This window comes from Ranitomeya variabilis, chromosome 6 (assembly GCF_051348905.1).
Source record: "Ranitomeya variabilis isolate aRanVar5 chromosome 6, aRanVar5.hap1, whole genome shotgun sequence".
Taxonomy (NCBI): domain Eukaryota; kingdom Metazoa; phylum Chordata; class Amphibia; order Anura; family Dendrobatidae; genus Ranitomeya; species Ranitomeya variabilis.
This window is the reverse complement of record NC_135237.1, coordinates 102,763,244-102,787,036: the sequence shown is the minus strand read 5'-3', so window position 1 is coordinate 102,787,036 and position 23,793 is coordinate 102,763,244. Positions and strand designations below refer to the sequence as shown.

Here is a 23,793-nt window from a genome sequence, read left to right as displayed (position 1 = left end):
CTTTAGGCTTCTTTGTGGAATTATCCTGTATGCAGCATCCACTTGGCAAAGACTATGAAATGAGCGTATTTGCTGCACTAGTAGAATGGCCTATATTTTTGGAACGGCATGGCAAATTTAAAAGGAACAAAACGAAAAAACAGAAAACTCAGGGGAGCAGTGGGAATAAAACCTCACACTATTCAACCAATGTTAATCCAGTGTTAGTAATATCACAATCCATAGTGTCCCTTTAAATCAACCGCTTTGCTCTGTATAAGTTATTGGTACGCAATTTATGTGATGAGGTTTTTTTTCTTTTTTTTTCCCCTCTGTCGCATTACATCCTTGTGAAATAAATGCGAAGACAAGTAGTTTTAAGTTGACAATGCTGAATGGCATATTTATTGTATAATTCATTTGGATTACTTGTTTTGCTTTAATTGCTGGCCATCCTTTCTTATTTATTTATGACTAACAGATATTATGTCAGTGTATCCAGCTGCTTAATGCTTTCTGCTGAAAACAGGTGGCTATCATCATTTGCAGTCAGGTCACTGGGAAGAGAAGGGAGACAATCATGGTGAGGAAGTGAGTGCGGAGTGGAGGGCACACTGCGGGTGGGAGAAGGCCACGCTGGGTTTTCAGAGTGGAACTTACACAGCAGAAAAGAGGAAATGCTGGAACAATAATGCAATAATTAAGTGTCAGTAAATATAATTAACATAATCTTAGGAGATTATCTTTAGTGTTTAATTCTTTTCTAAGTGTATGTTTTTTTTCTCCCTGTTGTCTGGGAATTTGGACACATACGTCTCAAATTATACTGTACGTTTTATATGTCATATGCAAATACTGCGGACGGTCCTGCTGATTTCAAGGCTAAATCAGTTACCAGCTTAAAGGGGTACTATCAATAAATGTGAAAAAAAATACACAAAATTTGCTGACGCAAAAAAAATCCGCACAGTGTGATGACATGTTAATCACACTCAGGTCTGCTGTGCTCCAGCACTTGCCATCACAGCGAGGAGAGCAGATTGTTTGTCCTTGCTATTGTGGCGTCGTGTTTTTTTTTCCCCAGTTTGTTGGTACCTGATTATGATTTATCAGCATCAGAAAGAAAAAGAAGTTCAGGCCCTACCCCAGTGAAATCTCTCTGGTAACGCCCTGCTTGGACTTAAAGCAAATTAACTGTTTAGGTGCCAAATACTTTGATTGTTAATATCTCTGTAACGGAGGCGAAGTTAAAAAAAACAACAAAAAAAAACCAACCCAAACTGTTATTCGCGCTGCAGCCACTATTATTTCTCATGTCCAGTTCAGTATGAAAACATTGGTGAAAGGTCCTCTTTATATAACTCAGCATAACTAATATAACAAGTAGTTTCTCCAAATCCATCAGAAAATGCCATTTTTAATGACTCGTCATTATTACTCAACACCTTCATGATGAGCATCTTTAGCACTTGGTTAGACCACCATTGACTGTTCTGACTTGATGCATAGCCATTTACCAGCTTCTGGCATCATTCCTGAAGAATCTTTGCCCATTCCTCATGGGCAGTGGCCTCCAGTTCACTAATATTCTTGGATCTGCAGCAACGACTGCCTTCCTCAAATCTCTCCAAAGATTTTCTATGGGATTAAAGTCAGGCGACTGTAATAGCCACTCCACAATTGTCAAGCACTATATCTGTAACCAAGTATTGGTAGGATTTAAGTTATACTTAGGATCATTATCTTTTCGGAAGGTCCAGTGAGGCCTAACTGCAGTTTGCTCACAGAAGGCATGATGTTATCTCCTACGATTTTTTGGTACTTGATTGAATCCATTCTGCCAACCAAACGAGCCGGTTTCCAGTTCCAGTGGAAGCAAAGCAGCCCAGAGCATTGCCAAGCCACTTTTACTTAATAAAAAAATGCTATTTACCTGGAGACATAGTGCTAATCTACAGGTCGATAGCGTTTTACACGCTTGGCGTGCATACTGGATCAGCGGCAAATGGGAGAAAACAATGATTTATTCTCCCTGCAGCACAGCCACTCACTTCCAGTCATCAAAGTGGTGCTGGGTGCGTGCTGTGGTGTGACTGGTGGTCGCGTGGTTAATGGGAGGTATGTATCACAGGGATGGATGCTCCCTGCGTTGCAACCCGGAGTATTTTGTCTTTAGTGCACGTGAGCACTAAAGATATCATTTAGTGCACCTGGGTCCGGGTTGCGGGTAGCTATGAGAGATGGGAGGGTCTGGCTACCCACATACCTCACCTGAGTGTGGGTGCTCACTGTACCCTTTTCCCTGCAGGAGTTTGAGGACCTGCAGTGATGTCATGATCACGTGACAGTGCATGTGATGTTACCTCACCTGTGGGTGTGGTTACAGGCTACCTAAAGGAGGTGTGTTTAGCTGCACATGGTAGTAAGTGTTTGGGGGTCTGTCAGTGTGGACAGATTTGCATGTGTCCAGGCTGGACACTACAGAGTGGTCTGTGTATTGGGAGGAGAAGCCTTTCTGTGTCCATGGCTTCAGATAGAGCCTGAGTGATGGACATTGCACAGCCTGTGTGCCCACAGGCCTGAGAGAGCAGAGCTCTTCTATGGACATTAATGCTGTGTCGGCCTGATGTACGGACTGTTTACCTTTTTGTTGCTGCCTTGATGGTTTATGGAGCAAATAAACCCTCATGGACATTGAAGAGAATGTGCCTCCTGTTTCCTCCTACGCATCTGAGTACAATCCTTACAGTGCGTTAATCACACCCCTGCATCTTAAAGGGAATCTGTCAGCAGGTTTTAGCTATGTAATCTGACAGCACCATTTGGTAGAGATAGAGACGCTAATTTCAATGATGTATCAGTTTACTGGGTGCAGGAGTTGTAAGTGAATCACAGTTTTCTTTGCAGCTTTCTGTGTACATAGTATAGTGACCGAGAGCTGATAATCAGTTCTTTAGAGGCATTGCTGGATTATCATGCACGAGGCCAGTTGTCCTCTAGTGATAATCTCCTGCTGATGAAACACTGATTGTATTTAAACAGCAAAAGACAGCCCAGTAAGTGACACATCGCTGTAATCAGGGACTCTGCCTCTCCATTATGTTGCTCTCAGATTACAAAGCAAAAACCTGGTGACAGATTCACTTTAACAACGTGCTTTGCTGCTTGAGTGCAGAGCGGGTAGTCGGTTAACTATTCAAAACTTTACTCTGTCAATAGCATTATATCCCCAGCCAGGTAGAAATAGGTACATTTCAATCCAGAATTGATGCAAGCAAATATATATCCAGTATATAAATGGAATTGTTGTCTTGGTAATTCAGTAGGATATCGTAAAGTACAGGGCCAGCAGAAGTTTTCAACATTGGTCCCAATCTTTGCACTCTGCGTCTTTATTGTGATATACCATACTTTGCTCACATGCAAGTGCTGTAATTTTTTTTCTACATTTTCTATTTAGCTTGTTAAAATTAATACTAATCTTGTTAACTTCCTTGTACTCTCCACTATGTATATACAGTCATGTACGAAAAGTGTTGGCACCCTTGAACCCTTGAAAATGTTCCATAAAATGAAGTTTTGTTTATACACGTTAGTTTCATTCAACAACAGGAAAATTGGACATCATTTCACACAAAACCCCCAAAATAGGCTGGACAAAATTGTTGGCATCCTCAACTTAATATTTGGTTGCACACAGTTTGGAGTAAATAACTGCAATAAACTGCTTCCTATAACCATCTACAAGCTTCTTACACCTCTCAACTGGAATTTTGGACCTCTCTTCTTTTGTAAACTGCTCCAGGTCTCTCCCAACAGCAATTTTAAGATCTCCACAGGCGTTCAATGGGATTAAGATCTGGACTCATTGCTGGCCATTTTAGAACTCTCCATTGCTTTGTTTCCATCCATTTCTGGGTTCTTCATGAAGTATATTTGGGGTCATTGTCCTGCTGGAAAACCCATGACCTAGGACACAAACCCAGCTTTTTGACACAGTGCTACATTGCAACCCAAAATCCTTTGTTAATCTTCAGATTTCATGATGCCTTGAACACAGTAAAGGCACCCAGTGTCAGAGGCAGCAAAAGAACACCAAAACATCTTTGAACCTCCACCATATTTGACTGTAGGTACTATGTTCTTTTCTTTGTAGACCTCATTTCGTTTTCATTAAACAGTAGAATAATGTGCTTTACCAAAAAGTTCTCTCTTGGTCTCATCTGTCCATCCACAAGACACTTTCTTAGGCTAGTTTCACATTGGCGTTCGAATCCGCAGCGTTTAATCCGCATCCGCAAGTCCAGGAAAAAACGTTTGGAAACACGTACAAACGCGGCGTGTTTTTAGATGCATGTGGAAATGCATGCGGTTAAAAATAAATGCCGCGTTTGCACGCTTTTCAATGCGTTTTTTCCTGTGTTTGCGTTTTTGGTGCGCATGACGACAAATTTTACGGGAGAAAAATCGAGATAACCAGAAACCGCCAATGGGACTACAGAGAGCGTGTATTATGGGATCTCAATATATAGACCCTTGAACAGCTGAAATCTTCAGATTTTGCTCCTGTATGCTGTGTCAGAATTGATCTTCTCATTGAGAGCTTTTATTTCAACCTGGATTTAAGCATCAAGCTGTTTCTTGCCTGTGCGTTTGCTTGGGAGCAAGACAGAAATCGCGAAAGATGGAGAAGGAGACAACGTAGGCGTTTTTGGAGACACCCCATTATCGAACTACATGAGAGCCGTGGAGCCTATCACACGCTGTATGGCGAGCTAAATGCCAACCCTGACAAATTCCATGAATATACATGGATGTCGCAAAACTCGTTCCGGGATTTGCTTGCTCGTGTCCAAGGAGCCATACGGAGACAGGACACCCAGCTCCTTAGAGCGATTCCACCCGAGGAACGTCTGCTGGTTACATTAAGGTACGTTCCAAATCTAAACCAATGACAGTCCAAATTTTTGGTGTTCTGACATGTATTTTTGGGGTATTTTGCTTTCTGTCTTTAGCGTAACCACACCATAAATAGAATAGATTGTAATTTTTTTTTGGTTTGTTTTTCTTACAGATTTCTGGCAACTGGAGAGAGTTTATCATCCCTCCACTTCCAATACCGGCTCGGAATATCCACCCTGTCCGGAATAGTTGCGGACATCTGCCAGGCTTTGTGGAATGTACTCCAGGAAGAGTTTATACCCCTACCCACCGTGGCTTGAAATTCTGGAATGTGGGTGATTTCCCCAACTGTTTGGGAGCGGTGGATGGAAAGCACATTCGCATTATCAAACCAGCCAGAACAGGATCGGAGTACTTCAATTACAAAAAAATATTTTTCTGTTGTGCTCATGGCAATAGCCGTTGCGGACTGTCGCTTCATCGCCGTGGACATTGGAGCTTTTGGCCGTGGCAACGATTCCCAGACTTTTAAGAACTCTGATATGGGCCGCCGTGTGTATGGCAAAAATTTTAATTTTCCACGGCCACAACCACTCCCCAACACTCAAGGTCCACCAATGCCATTTGTTATGGTTGGGGATGAGGCCTTTCAGATGTATGAAAACCTACTGAAGCCATATTCCAGTTGGGACTTGAACCACACTAGAAGGATCTTTAACTACAGACTGACCAGGGCCCAAAGAACAGTAGAGTGTACCTTTGGCATTCTAGTCTCAAAATGGCGCATTCTTGCATCAGCCATTAATCTAAAAATGGAGACAGTCGACGAGGTGGTCAAAGCCTGTGTGGTTCTGCAAAATTATATAATGGCAAAGGAGCAACCCAACATTGAACTGGATTAACCAGTTGCACACCCACTGCCCGATTACCAGCATCACCCGCTGCGGTCAACTGCTGAAGTTGGTCACATGCGGGACCAATTTGCTGCCTTTTTTGATTGTGATATTGGACGTGTGTCATGGCAGGACAATGTTGTGTAAATGTCCTGTTCTAATTTTATCTGTACAAGTAATTTTATTAAATGTGAATAATATGTCTCATTAATAAACTTTATTTTTGTTTGTGTTGACCGTGTCTCCTATGTATTTCCTCTACAAACCAAGGCTGTCCTAAAAGTGGCAGTATTTGGTCTGTCTTTAATATCAGTATATGTAATCCAAACCCAGGAGTGGGTGATAAAGGCAGAGGTGCTAGTTATTATGTTAATATCATAATTTACCTATAATTTGTTCACTCCTTGTTTTGACTTACAAATATTGATGTAAAACACTGACCACATACTGCTAGTGTGACGGCAGCCATGTTGCTTTAGTGGCAAGCTTGTTGACGTCATTGCATCCTGATTCTGTTCTGCAGTATTTATTGGACACAGACTGAAGAGACAATGACTGTCACACTAAAGAGATCTATAGTCATCAAGTCAGGTGTCAGAAATAATGAATTCTTGATGCACATATAACAGCCTCATGATTTCACTATCTCTGACACCTGTGCAGGTGAGCATAGATATGCCGTGTATGACCACCATCGTCCCTTCACTTTGTGTGGAATAGATTACGTACACAGAAGAGAAAATGGAGGTTATACAAGGCAGTTCTCTACTCACCAGGTCAGGTGTCCTAACTAATCATTTTTTGGACACCTGACCTGTTGCGTATAGTTCTGCATTGTATTTCCGCCATTTTCTCTTCAGACTGCTACACTAGTCACTGACTAAGCAGAAGGAAGAGATTATGGAGATAATACATTAATTAATTTTTTGGCCCACCTCATATCTCTATACTAAAGACAGACAAAGCTGCAGTCTTTTATTTGCTAACTACTGGAGATATGATGTGGCCAAAAAATAAAGTGTGTGGCGAAGTTTATTTGGCGCACGGTGTGTGTTGCCGGCGTCGAAAGACACAGTAAACCAAACATAATTGTGCTAAAAAAAATTGTTTTTTTATTTTTAAACAACAAAAATATTTATTTAACTGCCCCGGCTTGGGGTAGAGTGATGTAAACGGGGGGTGTGAAGCACTGAGGCCTGGCTAACCGTGGACGACGCAGAGGTGGCAGGAGAAGGGGCAATGAAACTAGTGGGGTCTGGTAGTTCGGGGATGGGGCTTGACACACGAGAGGCTTGAGACGCACTGGAAGGGTGAGAAAAACCTGACATTACAGACACACTGGGAGGTGAAGGGGGAGGAATACTTAGAGTCCGCTGGTTTTTTTTTTTGGGGGGGGTTGGGATTGCCGGGTTCTGGGAAGCCTCGGTGGGCTCATATGGTGTGGCATGGTCGTGGTGGGGGACCTTTCAGGGTTCGGCTGCACTGTGTCACAGTCCATAGTGCTCATAGAGCGTGCAGCCATGCCAGAGTCCATAGTGCTCATAGAGCATGCAGCCATGCCAGAGTCCATAGTGCTCGTAGAGCGTGCAGCCATGCCAGAGTCCATAGTGCTCATAGAACGTGCAGCCATGCCAGAGTCCATAGCGCTCGTAGAGCGGAAGGCCATGCCAGGGTCCTGCTGCATCGTGGTGGTGGCGGTACGGAAGGCCATGCCAGGGTCCTGCTGCATCGTGGTGGTGGTGGTACGGAAGGCCATGCCAGGTTCCTGCTGCATCGTGGTGTCAGTGGAGGAGGTCCGAGCAGGAGCAGCGGTTGTCATGGTGGTGGCGGTGGGCTGTCCAACTGCACTCGGCATGGTAGTGGTGCTCTACTGGTGTCCGGCACTGCTAGGAATAGAGGTGGCCGTGCAGTGGTATGCAGCAGAGGTCAGCATTGAGGATAATCGTGACAGTGAAGGCACAGGTGGAAATGCCGCCACTGTCTGCTGAAAATACAGACTCTGCTGCATAGCCTGCACATAAGCAGCATTGCAGGCCTGCATGACACTCAGCTGGAGATCAGGAGTAAGGTGTTCCGACATGCCCTGCTCAATTTGGTTAAAAAAATTATGTGCTGGCCTCTGGAGGTCAGCTTTTACTTGGTCAAGGCTTTTAGTGACCTCCTGGATACGTGTATTCATGTGGCTAAGTGAAATATCCATTCGGTCACCCAAAGCCTTGAGTCCTTCGTGAAAAACCGAGCTCAAGTGCAAAAACTCGGGCATGAGGGACCTGTCCGATGCCCTCTGCCGCTGCCAGGAGGAGCCCAAAAAAAGAGGCAGTGGCAGAGGACTGGGAAAGGGGAACACCTGATGGACCAGCTTCCTGGTCTCCAGTTAGTGTGACAGGCCCACTTGCTGCAGCGCTGCTGGATGGCTGGGACGGGTCCGTGGCTGTCTGATGAAGGACCGCTCCAGAACCTGGGCCAACAGTAGTGCTCCATGTGCTGTGAAAAAAGAAAATTAATACCAAGAATTAACCAAACGCAAAATACTGTGGAAAATAAATATACAGATTATGGCAATACAATACAACCAAATGCAAGGGGAAAATACTTACGTTCTCTGGTCAAGGACCGGTCTTAAAAATGCCAGAACGCGATGGTATTTGTATTTTCTGATCCTTGCTCCTGAACCACTGGGAATACGGCTCTCTTGACGCAGGTCCTTGTTGAAGCGGTCCTTCATTGAACGCCAACGTGTTTTCACTTTGGCCACTGTTAAAAAAATAAATAAATAAAAGGTCAGAAAAAGGACTTTTGGTTATGCTCACACAACTGTGTGTGATGAGAGAAACTCCTGACAGTTTCTTTCATCACACACAGTTGTGTGAGCACGCCCAATGTCTTTGCTGCTTCACACTGCATTTCAATACTTACCAAATGCACTTCGGACCCGATTCGGGACGTTGTCCCAGCCATCCCACATCGCTATGGCCACCTCATTCCATATGCGCCCGATCGTCACGTTGTGTGAGTGCAGTGGATCCCGGGTGTCCCAAAACGGAACTCGCTCATGGACCAGGGAGATGAGGATATCGTTGTCAATGAGGTCCTCATCCTGTTCTGGAACCTAAAACATAAATGAAGACATTAAATGTTGCATACATTAACATAAGGAAAAGAAAGAAAACAGAGGCTGAGAAATGGAATGAATAAGGAAAGTCAAGATAAAAAAGGAGTCCAGAAGAAAAATGTAAAGAAAGTGGAAAGTAAAGGAAGGAAGATTCAAGAATAGTAAAGTGAGGTTACAGTAAACAGTCAGCCTTGTATACATACACGCTGCCGCCTTGCCACCCGACCGTGACTCCGCTGCTCCTGCCCAGTCTCAGCCGCAGTAGAAGAAGAGCTCTAAAAAAATGAAAAACCAAAATTGTCATATGTGTAGATGTGATAGTGAATACTTACCAATCTGAGGAGGCAAGTACTCACCTTACTGACATGTTCTACTTCAGAAGGCCCAGGACGTTGCTCCTCATCAGAAGAAGAAGACATTCTGATGCATGCAGAAAGAAAGAAAGAAAGAAAGAAAGAAAGAAATGGCAGAAATTAGGACATGTAGAGACAGAAAATAGAAAATAAAGGCATTGGATAGGATATACTCACATTGTTCAGTGTCCTGTTTTCCTCCAAGGATGTAGCCTGCCTCTCGTCTGCTTCTGTGTCTGCTGAGTAGTGACCTGCAAATGCCCACTCCCTCCCTTTATCACCTTGTATGTGGGGGGTGGCTTATCAGTGTCTAGACAGGTTTTTCTCTTGTGGAACGCATGCGTTCATATAGACAGCAATGCGGGTTTTTTGGCTCATTCCTTGCGCAATCGACCGCATACGTTTCCAGGCGGCAAATTGACGCCTCTAAAAATTACTACATGTTGCATTTCCGTGAAAAGCCGCAGACAACGTAACGACTCATGCGGCGTCAAACGCGGTAAAACGCGAACGATCGCAAACGCATGCGTCCCTAATGTTAAAGATAGGAATACACAACGCATGCGGATATTTGCGGAAGAAACGCTGCGGACACAACCGCAAATGTGAAACCGGCCTTAGAAGGATTTTGGCTTACTCATGTGCATTTTAGCAAACTGGAGTCTAGCTGTTTGTCTTTGTGTCAGCAGTGGTATCCTCCTGGGTCTCATGCCATAGCGTTTCATTTAATTCAAATGTCGACGGATAGTTCGCATGGATACATATAATGCAGCCAGAGCCTGCAGGACAGCTTTAATTTCTTTGGAACTAGATTGGGGCTGCTTTTCCACCATCCTGAAACCTTTCAGGATTTTTTCTCTGCTGTCCATGTCTTTTTGATTATGTTGCGCACCGTGGACAAAGGAAAATAAAAATCTCTGGAAATGGACTTGTAACCTTGAGATTGTTTCACAAACCTACACAGTTAAGTCCGGTGGATGACAAATCAAACACCAACTGCAGAATGGAATGAGGAGAGGAAGGCCCTCACAGTAGGGAACAAGGGTTGGGGCACCTTCAGTGCTCCAACCTGTGCCTGTCCCTAGACTCCCCGAACACCCTAAGTGGGTCCTTATCCCTGCCGTCATCATGTGCCCTAGTCCCTGATTGTCACCTTTCTACTCCCTCGCTAGTGCACTGGCCGGCAAGGACGCTAGCCTCACCACTGCAGATGGTGAACAACACAGGGAGAGGGACAACAAAGAAGACAGACAGAAAAAGGGGAAATAGTATTTAACACCATACCTGCTGTAAAGCACCACACAGCTGAGGATAAGGCACACGGACCACGAACTCCAAACACAGCAAAAGCACCACTGAAACCAGAGAGCTCATTACTCCAGGCTTGGTCAACATAGAAAACTCTTAACACCGACAGCTGATGGGTCATGTGACTTTTTAAAGGATGATGGTAGTGGTCACCACCCACATCAGCTGACTAGCAACAAAACAGCTCACAGCAAAGAAACATACATTAACCTTTGCTTGCCCGAAAAGGAAAAAAAAAACTACATTTAAATTATAGCTGAACCAGAGCTGCCACGAATCCAAAAATGAATCGTAACAGATTGTTGATATTTTTCAACTGCCCTCAGACAGTTCTCTTCTCCTTTTTCAGTTCTCCATGCTTAGTGTGGCACACAAACACACAATGCAAAGATTGAGTCAACTTACCTCTTTTTATCTGGTTTCATGTGTTTTTTTCGCGTTGCCCACACCTGTTACTTGCCACTGGCGAGTTTGAACGAGCACTACATTTCTGAAACATAGTTATTTACCCCCAGTTTTGAAAAGGTGCCATCAGTCTTGTCTGGCCTATTTTTGGGTTTTGTGTGAAATTATGTCCAAGTTGACTTTTTTTTTCAAATTTTTTGTGTGTTATTCCAATACATACAAAGGAAATAGTCATGTGTTTAACAAAACGTTTAATTGCAATAATTTTCAGGGAGAAATACTTAATTTTCTGGAAAAATTTCAAGGGTGCCAACACTTTCGGCCATGACTGTGCTTAGTAAACTTTTATTTGAAATTCATTTCATTCTATTAAATCTTCACCTAATAAGTTTCTATCCTTGTTCTTTAATTGAACCTAATGCCCTACAGTAATTTTCTAATTTTCTTTTTTTATTCTTTTTTTTCTTCATTAATTGCTAAATTGCTTTTTGTGAATGAAAGAATTTCAAGAGTAACACAAAGTACCAGGAGTAAGTACATAAAAAAGAAGAAAAAGTTATTATTGAAACCAGAAATAAATAGGATTGTTTGTATTTTCATCTATTGACACTTTTTTTAAATCTTAGTTATAATTTCACTTGTATACTATCAATCTGAATCATAAATAGTGTAGTATTTCATTATCATGCAGTGATCGGGATGGTAATTGGACCAATGTATAGGTGGATATTGACTCCTTCTATAATCAAACTGTTGGGTTTTGCAGGACGTTTTTATTTTTTGTTACCATTTCGACCATGGTGTGACATCGGTGGTGCAAGAAAGGGTGTTTGAGAATCACCATTTTCGACATTTCTGCTTGTTGTTACCATATCAGTCAGATATTTCTAGAGTTTGTTTTTAATGAAAGATTAGTTTAATCTTATGCTTTTTGATTTTTACAACTGTTAAACAAAAAATATTAAGATTATTATAATAATTATAATAATAATAATTTTTATATAGCGCCAACATTTACCGCAGCACTTTATATTATAGAGGGGACTTATAGAGGGGACTTGTACAGATTGTAAGTTGGACAACCCCTTTTAATACGAGTTGCTGAAGACAGTATTATACTAGTCCCATAAATTACAATAAAGATAGCTGCATCGTTTATGGTGAACTCTCTACTTCAGATAGCTGCAGTATTTATGGTCAACTCGCTACTTCACTTTAATCCTTCCTAAAGTGCTATACAGGGTCCAGGAGATCCTTATTCAGCCAGTAGGTAAGGATTCCAAAGATAGGAGTAGAATGTTGGCTCAGTGGTTAGCACTGTTATTTTGCAGTTCTGGGGCCCTGGGTTGAAATCCCACTGATGCCTTCCTCTGAATGATACTCGACTGGTATGGAAGGATGCGATTGTCCTCATTGATTTGCTTCACTGCTTTCATAAATTGTAAGCTGGCTCAGTGGTTAGCACTGTTTTGTTTCCTGGGTTAAAATCCTGCTAAAAACAACATCTGCAATGAGTTTGTATGTTCTCCCCGTGTTTGCGTGGGTTTCCTCCGGGTTCTCTGGTTTCCTCCCACACTTCGTAGACATATTGATAGGGAGTCTAGATTGCAAGTACATACCCCTCCTTACTCCTGTGCTCTTTAGCATGGAAAATACGTATGCAGAGCCCAGGTGCAGAGAAGCGTGCCCATGACCAGGTGGTTTGGGACTGTACAGACTGGCACTGTGGTCACCGGTTGCGCCCCTCTGCCCTGCACCCTTCAGTGTTGCTATAGTACAAATCATTTCCTATTCTGTCATTGTAAGTTTGTGGTACTGCGGCTAGATTCTCTACACCGATAATTTCTATACGGAGCATAAATACTATATTCTTCTCCATTTTTCATACATGCAGATACATTTTCCCTTCAGATGCTTATTTATGTGTCAGGAAATCTCCTGTAAACACATTACAAAAAAGTTCTTCCATCCAACATAAACAGGGATTACAGGGCAAAAATGTTGCACAACAACTTGTCAAAATATTTTCTCGTGCTAGTTAGATTTTGAGCCTTGCGTGTCCTCTCTTTACCATCTCATTTTCTACTTCCATAGCACTGAATGAGCAATGTAGAAACACTTATTTCCATCGCCGTGCAGCTGTGCATCCCAGCAACACCTTTCCCGCACGTTCCGAGCTTTTCATGCACAGTGACCTAAGGCAGCGACTGTCGCCGAATATCTTTCAGCACCATATAGATCAAGGCTTTCTGATTTTTTTTTTTTCATTTGAAATTTATTTTCCGTCGATCAGAGGGTGAATTTTATCTTATAAAAATGTAAAAATTCCGTGTAGAGTTGAGTCTTTACTTGTACATTTCCATTACGTTTTGCTCTCGACTGCTATTACTTGTCAAGCTAGTAACTGGAATGATTGTTGTTTTGTGCAGTTTATAGTACAAGTATCATCTCATGTGGTAGAGGAATCATTGGGCTGCCTAAGTCAGCCATTATGGCCATATTACGTTTTTTCTACAATTTTATGAAATTGGCAAAATCACTACACTTTTGCAGTTGTTTTGGAAGATTGCAGCACTAGATTGCTCTATGGCCTCAATGTGTGAACCCAGTCATATCGACTTTACTCCTTTGCGATATATACATTAATACGTACGTCCGTGCGTCTAGGTTTATGGACTGGCTCAATAGCTATGTCCACACCATGCCCGGAAGATGAAAGTTGTGTTATACGGCTAGCACACTCCTATAGTAGCAGCAACCGGAGCTAACCCTGATCGCTGCTGTTTTAGGATTTGTCAATCTGCGACAGCAGCATCTGAATGGACTTGTGGCTGGTAACGTGTGTACCTACTACCATTGGCCCAGTTTTATGGTGCTGATGGTTTTACAAAGCAGACAGGGACATGCTGCCCTCACTGATGTTCCTTTAATATAGTATATTATACACTTATTATATACTGATATACTGTGCTACAGCAATATAGATATATAACCGATCAAGTGATCGTAGGTTCACATTTTATAAAGTACCAAAACTTGAAAAAGTTTGAATCACCTCCCATTTCCCAGTGTAGAAATAACCATATCAGGTGTTGGCGCCTCCTTAGAAAGTTTTGTTTATCAAAGTGTAGAGATAGATAATTTGTTTGGTAAATGCCCAGTGACCAACGTGCACATATTATGTAGGGCTTCATAGGAACACAATGTTGTGCCCATGTAATCATCACATCACATTCCAGCATTCACATATAATACTCCAGCACTTGGAGTTATCAAGAATGTGGCATCTAACTTGCCTATATTAGTGTCTCCAACCTTTCACCCTATTTTTCATGTTTAGCTGGGCACATGATGTAATAATGGCTGTGGAGCAGAATAAAAAAAAATGTTGTCTCTCTGTTGCAGAGATATTAGTAATCAAAGTATGTGGCACCTAAAGAATTAACTTTAGTTACGTCCAAGTGGGTGTTATCAAACAGCAACTCATACAGGGAGAAGTAGTACACGCTTCAGGGAAAAGTGTCTGATAACAAAATGAATTCATTAGGTGCCACATACTTCGATTGCTAATATCTCCGCAGCGTAGAGATGAAGTAAAAAAGGCATGAAAACGTTTTATTTCACCCTGCAGCCATTATTACATAGTGTCCTGCTCAATATGAGAGCTTTGGTGACAGGTCCTCTTTAAAGTCTTATCAAAAAGTAGACAATTCCTTGAATTCAAACTGGCAATAAAACTGAGTCCAAGAAAGCTTAGTAGCTAAAAGTATGTGCTCCTCCTGTGCCTCACGTCTTAGGACCAGGACCTCTTGAGCGACCCATGCTCTTATCTACACTGTGCTTGGGGTGGTAAGGAATAGCCACTTGTTGGGCCGGTAACAGGTGGAATCATCAGTTTCTGCTCAGAGAGTGTGACTGTGTGCTTCTTAGCTGGTATCATGGGTAAGATATCTTCCTCGCCATGCTGTGCTCAGTCTCTCTTCCGTAAACAGCACTTTAAGCAACAGGGAGCAATTTTCAAAGTCCCACGAGTGAACTTAAAAGAAGACAGGAAATAATTCTGCAAGGGGAATATGGGAACCAAATTGTCTTTCTTTTAATTGCTGGTATAATTTTACAAATTGCTTTTATAACTTCACAATTTTAGGGCAAGAAGGATATCGGCATTCTGAATGCTCATTAAGACTTCAGCCATTATTAATTAAGAGGAAAACAGTATGATTCTTACATTAGATGACATAGCGCTGGGTAGCACGATGTGTGGAGAATGCTTTCCTAGAAATGCACATTAGAAAGTCTGAGTCTGCAGAGCAAATGAGAAATGAACTTTATTCTAGCATCGAGAGAACACTTGGAGATTATTTACCTAGGAACCTGTAATCAATCACCCTATTGAGACCTGGAATATCAATGCAAATCCTTAGGATGGGTCATCATCATCAGATCATTGGAGGTCCGACACCCGGCACACCCACCAATTAGCTGTTAGCTGGTCCTGCAGTCACTGGATAAACACAGTACACAGAGCTGAAACTTCACAGCTTCTGTGTGATAGGCCATTTAATAAACACAGTATACAGAGCTGAAACTTCACAGCTTCTGTGTGATAGGCCATTTAATAAGCACAGTATACAGAGCTGAAACTTCACTGCTCCGTGTGATAGGCCATTTAATAAACACAGTATACAGAGCTGAAACTTCACAGCCTCTGTGTGATAGGCCATTTAATAAACACAGTATACAGAGCTGAAACTTCACAACTTCTGTGTGATAGGCCATTTAATAAACACAGTATACAGAGCTGAAACTTCACTGCTCCGTGTGATAGGCCATTTAATAAACACAGTATACAGAGCTGAAACTTTACTGCTCCGTGTGATAGGCCATTTAATAAACACAGTATACAGAGCTGAAACTTCACAGCTTCTGTGTGATAGGCCATTTAATAAACACAGTATACAGAGCTGAAACTTCACAGCTTCCGTGTGATAGGCCATTTAATAAACACAGTATACAGAGCTGAAACTTCACTGCTCCGTGTGATAGGCCATTTAATAAACACAGTAAACAGAGCTGAAACTTCACAGCTTCTGTGTGATAGGCCATTTAATAAACACAGTATACAGAGCTGAAACTTCACAGCTTCCGTGTGATAGGCCATTTAATAAACACAGTATACAGAGCTGAAACTTCACTGCTCCGTGTGATAGGCCTTTTAATAAACACAGTATACAGAGCTGAAACTTCACAGCTTCCGTGTGATAGGCCATTTACTTCAAGTCAAGCTAAACTGCAGTATCCATAAACATCCCTGTGATGCTGTGGTGATTTTGGTCCATACACTCTGTACATTCAGCCGCCATGGGTGCTGCTCCCTTCTGCTGATTGTGACGATGATTGGTGTTTGATCCCCACTAATTTGTTGTTGTCAGTTTTAGGTTGTCAAGGTCATAATCCTTGACAACCCTTTTAATAGTAAGGCTCAGTCTTGACCCATTAAGCTGATGGTGTTGCAGGTTGCAAGGAAGTAATGTTACCGACCCCCAGGATTAGGTATCACTTTATATACAAAGGTAAAGATTCATCATAAATGTTTCTTTCAGCACTTTGAACTTCGCCTATTCATTTTTATTTATTTATTTTTTTTTTTTAGAAAAAATCAGTAGTGTAGGCAAAGATAATCTCTTTTTTTTCATAGTTGAAAACATAATACGTTTATTTTTTTCACTAGTGGACAGCAGAAAAATAATAATTGTCCAGAAGATATGAGCCTACATTATTGCTTCTCCGTTATTTAGTGCCAACATTTGCCACCTCTTTGAACAGAGAAAGTTACTCTCTGCAATAGTCTCTGTAAGGGGCTCACAATCTACCAATTGACCTTTCAGTATGTCTTGGAGTGTTGGATGAGACTGTAGTACAGAGATCCCCAACCTTTCTTACCATGATAGGCAATGGTCGCGAGCCACATTCAGAGCCCCTGAGCAGTGACATCCAGCTCCTGCGCCTTCCACAGTAGTGACACCCAGAGCCCTCAAATACTGGTTTAACGACAGCCAAAGCTTTCCCATAGAAATCACATAATGGCAGTATACATATATCCATTGGTTCCCACCCAACCCCATTTGGTATTCTCGCATTAGGCACTCCCATCACACTATTGACTCCAGCCTCATGCAACCCTCTTGCAAAATCATATCTCCAGCTTACCATATCTCTCCACCCCCCATGGCAAGTACATTCGCATGCAGATCTGCTCTTCTCTGTGGGGCTACTCATAAAAGTCACCATCTGGAGACTCACTCTTCATAACTGTTTCTTAGGCCGGGTGCTAATGCACCAAGCTGGCAGACAGCCACGAGCCACACATCATGGACCCGCAAGCCACATGTCTGTATTGTAGCCTCTTCTGTAGAAGCAACTGATTTCTACTGAAAAATAGATTGTTCTGTTTAGTAGAGTCCAGAATATTTAGTATTATGTCTTAAAGAGAGAATTAATTAAATTTATCTTCACTCTGTGGTGACCCATTGCTTTGTAGAGGGCCTTAAACACTGCATAGAGGCTTTGTTCTTAGAGGGATTGTCTCATCTTTCAAAGCTTGTAAATAAAGCAACTTTGTAATTTAGCTCTAATTAAATATTCTCCTTATTATCAAGAATGAAGATATTATTTTATTTACTGCTTATCGTTGAATAAGGTACCAGCCACTTTAGTTTTCTATGCAATAAGCGGAGCGCTTACAAGCGCTTTGCAAAAGAGCTTGCAAGTGTTGCTCTGGACATAGCTGAATCGCTTGATCCAGCCAGTTTCTGTACCTCCGACGCTGTAGAGGCAAAACTGCCTCTGCTTGCACCTTGGAGTGCACACTTTAGGCCAGTGAAAAATGGTCCATGCTGTCGATCATCAGGAGCACACCGCAACCGGCAAGTAGGAAGCCAGGAGGCAAAGGGGGAGTAGTGTGCTCCTGAAAGCATAACATGGATGCCTAATTTACTGCTTTTTCTGAATTTGGATTAAATTTGTTATATTTGCAATTGGTCCTGTTGTATGGGTTGAGAATGCAGATAGCGTTGTTTGGTTTATTACTCGTTCTTCACAATATTTGCGGATTTTGTAATTTCTGTATATGATATAGATATATTTGGTAGAAGTTTCACATGTAGTTCATTACTTGGGTGCCACAGGATGGTAGATTATCCTCAGGTTTGTTTGTTGCATTCTTACTGATAATTGTGTCCTGCTGTGTTGAGAATCTATGTTAAACCACATGAGAGAGATTAAATAGAAAACATTTGACTATTACAAAGTGCGGCTGCTAAGAATTGATTAGGGTTTCAAGGCAGCATCAATGGGCGATATTAAATATTGAATGACACGTGTAAAGACAAATGCTGGCGTATATATAATTTATTTGGCCTGGTAAATGGATTTGTCTTGCAACATGCAGACCCCCCACAGTTATCGAGACTAATCTGGTGGGGGCTGGAGTAAATAAATAATAAAACCGCTTTATGGTACAATCTAACAGTATTAAATATTAAGGTTTTCTGACAATTGATTTTTAATTCTTAATCAACTTGCTTTATACCATATGTAGCATTGTTTGTAAGTCGAAATTTAGGAATTTAGGATGAACCTTGGATTAAGATCGACAGGAAACACCAATAAATTATTAACATTGCCTATTATTCATATAAAATGTTTATGCTAATCTTATGGTATCAGATTTCTAAGCATTTTGAGCTTCACTTGTGTTTTCTACCTTGTTTTTCTGGTCAGAAAATGCTGCCTTGAAGGAAAAAGTACTGTATTTCGTATTTGTTAGTTGCTAACATTATATTATACATTTAATTGGATAAAAAAGTTACAATAAAATATTTTATCATATCATTGTATTGAAGGAAAACCATCAGTAAACTATTGTATGTACGGTATGTTTATTTATGACTCACTAAAATTGTGTAATTGTCATAAGGACACTGAGACACTTCCCCTGAAGAAGCCACGGATGTTGGTGGCGATACACGTGGGGTCTGATCCTCCCTAAACTTCTCTTTGGCCAATATAACGGGCGTAATCAGTCATTGAACCATCACATCAATAAACCTTTTTTTATTTAATTTTTGGGTGTTCCCTACTTTTTCAGCCTGCATCTTTCTCTCTTCCATTAATCTATTTCCATGTAGCATGCTTCATGTTTGATTATTGGGCCCTCTGTTTCTATTTTCTCTTAGGGCACTGTTCATGGCACCCTGCCAGCTCTTAATAGGGCTTTCACATACTGGCTTAGCATTATCCACTAGATCTACCAGATCTCAGGGATTGATCTGGCCTTCACCAATTTGGTCTCTGTACATGGATTAAGATTTACACAGGGGCGCCTTTCTTTTGGTCGTAGAGTTGACTGTTGGCCAGTGGAGCAAGCTGGCAGCAAGACAGTTGGTCACATGGGTTAGTTACCAGGAAGTCTAAGTAGTCAGGTTTAAGAATCGGAAAAGTAGCAGGTGGCCAATTTACAAGCCGTGGTCAGAAAACAGAATAATTAAAATAGCATCATAGGAGAAGAGAGCAGAGATAAGGACCAGGTCAAGTTGAACTTAAGGCGTAACCGTAGTTTTAATTTTTATTTCATAAATAAAAAAAATACTTATGAAAATCAGCAACTTTATATTACATCTTATCAGAGAATTTGGCTTCTTTCTCCACCAGAATAGATCAGTCATTATCAACATTTTCAATTCTGAGGTAAAATCTGTATTCATTGAAGACCACCTTTCCCATTTCATGAGCTGCCTAGGAGCACACAGAGGTAATTCTCGGTGTCAACGTTTTCAGTCAGAGGTTGACTTTAAATCTGTTTTTGTAGAGTGCTATGTATGATGTGGTGTCTATAAGTAAAGTGTCCATGTGTTGTACAGGTCTGAGGCTTTATCTTCATATATTTCTTTGGCAATGGTTTTCTAAGAAGTAATATTGATACAACGGCCATCTTACCTCTGAGAACCCATGCTGGTTTTGGGAAGCCAAAAGTGGCACACATGGAGTTTGGAGGGGCCTGTAGCAAGGATGAAAATGTGACCCAGCCTGTTGCTGGCAACTATGTACCACTAACCTCGTGCGACATGAAGACGTGGTGCTTATTTGCCCCCCATGTTGGCCTTTTGAGAGGATTCCTGTACAAGTTCTCAATGCTTATTAAAATAAAGGAGGGCAGTTGACTGCACTGCGCTTGCGCTCTGCGGGGTCTCTGCAGCAGTTACATGGGTTGATTACATAGTACATAAGCCCTTGTGCAGAGCCTCATCAATTGATCTGGCACTGCAGACTCGAGGGACAGAAGGTCAATGTATGGTGCGAATGTCACTCTTGGCAATGCAAAAGTTTCAAGATGTGGCAAATTCTCAGCATTACTATGTACATCTACAGTGCTATTGGATCCTGCAGACATTCTGCAGCAAACCGGTCCCAAATAACCTTAAAGGTCAAATCCGCCTCGAAATTCCCTGTGAAAAGACTCTTGTTGTAGTAATATTGGTGTTCTCCAAAAAAGACCACCTGCAGTTTGCGAAGATGGCAGGTGCAAGGAGCAAAAAAAAAAAAAAAAAGTATGTTCTTGATACTTTCTTATTTGCGCTTCTGAATAAGTTATCACATTGCATGAATTTAAACATATTTACTAAACTAGGTACACAACCTAGAAAACCTGCAATATACGCATAACTTTATCCTCATGAACGCGGTGAAACCATCTGCTGCTTCTGTCTCCTGAAAGATGGCTGTTAACCCTTTATCAGGGAGCGCTCATAACGGAAAGGTTTAATGACCAAATTATACATGCCTGGGTTATTTTATGCTTATTGCATACAGATAGAATTTTATGTAAGCAGCCTCACAGAAAATTAATAATTTACTTTCATCATTACAGGAAAGAGGGCAGTCAGTCTAATAGTCCAGAAACAAGAAGTCAAGCATGGTGAGATCAGCTCACAAGGCTTACTAGTCTGCCATCCAGAGCCTTTGCTTACTACTTGAGTAAACATGAAATTAAGGAGCGCATCCGGTATATTCCTGTGCCTTCTCTTTTATTCAGTAACACACTTGTGAGCAGCGACTTAGGGTACCGTCACACAGTGCAATTTTGATCGCTACGACGGCACGATTCGTGACGTTCCAGCGATGCATTTACGATATCGTAGTGTCTGACTCGCTACTGCGATCCGGATCCCCGCTGAGAATCGTACGTCGTAGCAGATCGTTTGAAACTTTCTTTGGTCGTCTAATGTCCCACTGTGGCGGCATGATTGCATTGTGTGACACAGGTTGTATACGATGTGCGCACAGTAACCAACGGCTTCTACATCGCAAATACGTCATGAAATTATCGCTCCAGCGCCGTGTATTGCAACGTGTGACCGCAGTATACGACGCTGGAGCGATACTTATACGACGCTGCAACGTCACGAATCGTGCCGTCGTAGCGATGAAAATGGCACTGTGTGACGGTACCCTTATTTTCTTTGATTTCATTGCATTTGTTATCCAGTGTTTGTATGGCACTGTCTTGTTAGTGTGTAGCAATGATACAATCAAATATCTCCTGAAGCTCATGCTAGGAGGGTAGATATTGGGTATTGTACATGTAATCTGAAAGCACTTTATTCTAGGGATTTGTCTATAGAGAAGTTCCCTATTAAAAAGTTTACCTTATAATTGGAGGTCTTCCACTTATAAAGTGCAGGCCTTTAACCCCTTCATGACCGTGGGATTTTTCGTTTTTCCGTGTTCGTTTTTCACTCCCCTCCTTCCCAGAGCCATAACTTTTTTATTTTTCCGTCAATTTGGCCATGTGAGGGCTTATTTTTTGCGGAATGAGTTGTACTTTTAAACAACATCATTGGTTTTACCATGTCGTGTACTAGAAAACGGGGAAAAAATTCCAAGTGCGGTGAAATTGCAAAAAAAGTGCAATCCCACACTTGTTTTTTGCTTGGCTTTTTTGCTAGGTTCACTAAATGCTAAAACTGATCTGCCATTATGATTCTCCAGGTCATTACGAGTTCATAGACACCAAACATGAATAGGTTATTTTTTACCTAAGTTGTGAAAAAAAATTCCAAACTTTGCTAAAAAAAAAAAACAAAAAAAAAACACGCCATTTTCCGATACTCGTAGCGTCTCCATTTTTCATGATCTGGGGTCGGTTGAGGGCTTATTTTTTGCGCGTCGAGCTGGCGTTTTTAATGATTCCAATTCGGTGCAGATATGTTCTTTTGATCGCCCGTTATTGCATTTTAATTCAATGTCGCGGCGACCAAAAAAACGTATTTCTGGCGTTTCGATTTTTTTTCTCGTTACGACGTTTAGCGATCAGGTTAATGCTTTTTTTTATTGATAGATCGGGCAATTCTGAACGTGGCGATACCAAATATGTGTAGATTTGATTTTTTCTTATTGATTTATTTTGATTGGGGCGAAAGGGGGGTGATTTAAACTTTTATATTTTTTTTTATTTTTTTCACATTTTTTTTAACTTTTTTTTTTTTTACTTTTGCCATGCTTCAATAGCCTCCATGGGAGGCTAGAAGCAGGCACAGCACGATCGCCTCTGCTACATAGCAGCGATCTGCTGTTCGCTGCTATGTAGTAGAAAATCAGGTGTGCTGTGAGCGCCGACCACAGGGTGGCGCTCACAGCTACCGGCGATCAGTAACCATAGAGGTCTCAAGGACCTCTATGGTTACAATGGAGAAGCATCGCTGACCTCCGATCATGTGACGGGGGTCGGCGATGCCGTCATTTCCGGCCGCCCGGCCGGATGCGGTGGTTAAATGCCGCTGTCTGCGTTTGACAGCGGCATTTAACTAGTTAATAGCGGCGGGTGAATCGCGATTTCTCCCGCCACTATTGCGGGCACATGTCAGCTGTTCAAAACAGCTGACATGTCCCGGCTTTGATGCGGGCTCACCGCGGAGCCCTGCATCAAAGCAGGGGAGCTGACATCGGACGTACTATCCCGTCCAATGTCAGTAAGGGGTTAAAGAAATTGTCCACTACTTGGACAACTTCTTGTCATACCCCTCTCTTATCCCCGATTAAATAATAAAGCGTATACTCCCCTCCCGTGCCAACGCTGTTCCCGCTGTGTCCGCACTAGTTTTCCCTGGACTCCTGTGCTGTTGTTGTGACACATGACGCCGGCGCCCAATCAGCGCTGGACTGTCTCCACCTTCGGACAGATCGAATATAAAGAGGAAGTCTGGGCTGCAGCTGTAGTCCGGACTTCCTGTTCATGTTCAATTTGTCTGAAGGCGGAGACAGTTAGTCCAGCGCTGATTGGGCGCCGGGGTCACAACAGCAGCACGGGAGTCCCAAGGAGAGTGTGTGCCGACACCATGAGAACGGCATTGGCACGGAAGGTGAGGGGAGGCTTCATTATATCTGTGCCAAACATTTTGATCAAGAAGGGGTTGTCCTAGTAGTGGACAACTCCATTAATTCTCATGTTTCCTGACAAACCAACGTCGGGGAACGCATGCTTCTGTTTGCTGTAGTCTGTATAGTACAACCACCATTTTATCATATTTGTCATTATCTATAATTGCCCATGAAAGTATCCATTCTCTTTGTGGACATCCAGTTCAATAGGCCACTGCTAAAATCAAGTATATAAAATGGTGCTTTTTTAGGCAACATGTGTCTCACAACAAAGATCTTGCTATGGTGTTGCGACATTGCATCTGATTGTCAGTATAGTTGTGCTGCAATCTGCCATTTACTGCGTCGGGACCATCACAAAAATTATCGCGATTGAATTCTTTGTCTAAAGTTACTCATGAAC

General features: G+C 42.0%; 1 protein-coding gene across 1 annotated transcript in view; it reads left to right on the top strand.

Annotated features, from left to right (window-relative positions):
* The window catches only part of TBC1D5 (TBC1 domain family member 5), a 745,630-nt gene that overhangs the window by 244,451 nt on the left and 477,386 nt on the right, over window positions 1-23,793 (top strand). The gene's annotated exons all lie outside the window — the stretch shown is intronic.